At 35.7% G+C, this 3539-nt stretch overlaps 1 long non-coding RNA gene across 1 annotated transcript; it reads left to right on the top strand.

The window, feature by feature from the left end:
* Positions 1 to 591: 591 nt before the first annotated feature.
* Positions 592 to 1373, top strand: LOC121372886. Its single transcript, XR_005958017.1, has 2 exons — positions 592 to 666; positions 1095 to 1373. It is a non-coding gene; the product is annotated as an uncharacterized LOC121372886 (long non-coding RNA).
* Positions 1374 to 3539: the final 2166 nt, after the last annotated feature.

The following is a 3539-nucleotide window of genomic DNA, read 5'->3' as shown; positions in this document are numbered from 1 at the left end:
GGCTGGTAGGTACAGGGTTCGTATCCCAGTACCGGCTCCCACCCAGAGCAAATTTAAAGACTCAATTGTAGGTGTAAGGCCACTACACCCTCCTTTGTCTTAATAACACGTTAACATCTGCTAACAATTAACCACTGTCCTGAACAGACTGCCCACATAGCTGAGGTGTGTGGCCATGACAGTGTGCTTGGACCTTAATTAGATATAAGCACGAAAATAAAGTTGAAATGCGATTGCACTGTATACAAAATATATTAACAGTATAATACCAATATGATTATTGGTATTAATCTCTTGACTAAACATATGTAAATATTAACAATATATTAAAGCAATTTATTGCCACTCTTTAATTGTAACACTCAAGAAATGCTTCAGATGTAATACAGTATTTATATTAGATTTAGACATCTTCAAAATAGTATTGTATTTAATACAAACAAGAAATCACATACTTGCAATGTTTATTTAATACTTTATTTATTCAGGGCTGCAAGAATTCAGTACTTGTTGGTCAGAATGTCCGGCAGACGGTTCACTGCCATGAATGTGGGAAACCACGCTGTGTCTACTCAAAATCCTCTTTCACAAGTCATGATACCAGGTCCTTCAAGCGACTGATCGAGTCTCATGACTACACTTGTGGGTCCATCTTGACCCCTGATGGTGAGTTTTCAAGATTTTATTGATGACATCTTAATTTGAAATCATTGTTTCTCTCCAATGTGTGTATCCATATAGGACTTTTCACTAGTCCTGTTATCAGGTCCTTCAGGCATACCAAGACTACACATGTGCGTACCAAGACTACACATGTGGGTCTATCTTAACTGCTGATGGTTAGTTCAATGTCAATTTTTTTATTGAAAAGATCTTAATTTGAAATCATTGTTTATCTCAGATGGGTGTATACATTTATTGTTATGCAATAAATACAAGTACTAGTATAAGCCCAGCAGGAAAACTGGGTTGAAGAAATCTCAATAGTGATGGTACTAATTAATTTTCATTCTTTGTAACACCAGTAATAATATTTAATGGACAAAAAGTATAATACAATGCACATATTCATTTTCCTTCTATTTGCATTTTAGGTCACATACTTCAAGGCAAGGCATTTGTCAGACTTCAGATGTGCTGTACCACTCCAATCGAGTTTGCATATTTTGCATCATCGTCCATCGTCCGCAAGGATATATGTTGTCATTGTGGGAGTTTCGGGGAAGAACGAGACAAGGATCTCATGCAGAACTATCGCGTTGTATTACCTGTTTGCATTAATTGCAAGCACCTTGGATCTCCAAAGAGGAATCCTATTCGGAAATGAATATGTTAACTAGTGTGTTAATCTTAACTATAAAACAGTACACTTTAAGCCGATTGCTTTGTTATATTATCTGTAGAACAAAAGGCTACATTTTACTTTAAACCAATAGTGGTGCAAATACCGGTAAGTTACATTCAAATGATTTATTTTCTTGAATATGTATGGAATCCCCACCCCACCCCACACAACTCAAAAAAAAAAGAAAGATTTTTCCTACCGACCTACCCACATTTGAAATTGCAGGTCGGAAATGGACAAACAAAAATATTTTTAAGGATGGCCTTATAAATACATAAATGCTATATATTCTGGATCCAAATAATTCACAAACAATAACATTGAAATTTAAATTTACTTATCCATGATAAATATAATTATATCCTAGATAAGTAAAACTGAAACAAATATCAATATTATGACGTCATTATTTTATTGCAAGGTATTAAACAAAGCACTACCTACTGTAATCACACGACTAATAAAAAAAACCTTATTTGCTGGCAGTCTAATACTTGTGTCACAGTCTTCCTTTCAATTGGGACGGGACGTAGCGTAGTGGTAAAGCGCTCGCTTGATGCGCGGTCAGTCGGGGATAGATCCCCGTCGCTGAACCCATTTCTCTGTCTAGTCAGTACACCACGACTAGCATACCAAAGCCCATGGTATGTGCTATCCTATGTGGAATGCTGCATATAAAAGATCCCTTGCTACAAATGGAAAAACTCTTGCGGGTTTCCTCTCTAAAACTTTATGTCAGAATTACCAAATGTTTGACATCCAATAAATCAATGTGCTATAGTGGTGTCGTTAAACAACAACAACAAAAATCCTTATAGTGATATAGCATTGTTCTACCACCACCATCGAGGGGTTACGCCTGAATGTAAAATGAAGAAAATAACTGCTCGTACTACAGACCTCAAGATCTATCACTCTCACTTCTATGAGACTAGTTCAACGAGAGTAATGTTTAGCTCCTCTTAGCATGTGTATTTATGTGGTATCAATATGTTAATATCTTCAATGCCCCCCACCACCCAACCCCCACCCCCATGATATAAGTTTCGCAATTAATAACTCCCCTCAATTTGTTTCATGTAGAAATCTAGTACTATGAAGTTCTCTAAGAATGCTCGAAAATTTTCGCTCATATAACATTTGTTATCAGAGTTCCAGAGAAATGTACTATACTATAATTATCAATTATTGCCCGTCATTGTCACCTCGGCCGTTGGCCTGGGTCAATATCAATTTATTCGGTCCATAAAACATGATATTGCCCGAAATGTGGTCAATAATTGTTTTATTACATAATGTCATCCATAAGACTCGTACATTCCTGCTTTGTTTAACAGAATCGATATACGCCAACGCTTATAATTTCCCGCAATGCGTTAAAACTGATGGGATTTTAATGACGTCACGTAATCCTATGACGTTGTATGACACGCAAAAAATAAAATTCGAGACATTATAACCAGCAAGAGTGCCAAAATCATATTAATAGCAAAATAAAACACAAAATGTGATAAATCTGAACATACATTTATACTGAACAGTTACCGATTACCTTCAAATGCTTTTTTATTTGTAACATAAATACACAATTTGACGATTACTGATCTTGTTTTTGTCGTATTTGCGGAATTAAAACTCGGTATGACTAAAGATGTTATCTTTTTGCTAAAGGACAAAAGCGTTTTGTCACAACTTTGTGCTTGTTTGCATTAGATTTAGCAGTTGACGTTGCATTACGTTACCTACTCATTTATTGGATAGAATTTTGTCTCATCTTTATTTTCATTGGTCAGGGCAATATCACTTTTGAAAATGGGCAGAATTTTGAAAATAGCAATTAGTGGAGACAAAAAAAAGTTAGTAGAATTAAAAAAAAAAAAAAAAAAAGTTACAGCCCCAAAAAAGAGAGAAGAATTGACTGCTCGGCCGAATATTTATATAATTTGGAGCATTTTAAACCGACAGTCCAAAAATAAATAAGAGAAAGAAGAGAGGATCGGACTATTTAATAATATTTTTAAAAAAAGAAGTAATTTCGACATCAAATTTTGAAAGGTCTAAAAGTTTAAAGTCCCATCAATATATCCTGAGAAAGGCTGACGCCTACGGCGAGCTGATAAGGGGTCCAGTGGTCAAGTTCGGGACTTCGTGCTTCCTGTCCATAATAGTTGGTATGACCTGGTGGTAGCCGGCG

The sequence above is a fragment of the Gigantopelta aegis genome, chromosome 5 (assembly GCF_016097555.1).
Source record: "Gigantopelta aegis isolate Gae_Host chromosome 5, Gae_host_genome, whole genome shotgun sequence".
NCBI lineage: Eukaryota > Metazoa > Mollusca > Gastropoda > Neomphalida > Peltospiridae > Gigantopelta > Gigantopelta aegis.
This window is presented reverse-complemented; position numbering and strand designations above follow the sequence as displayed.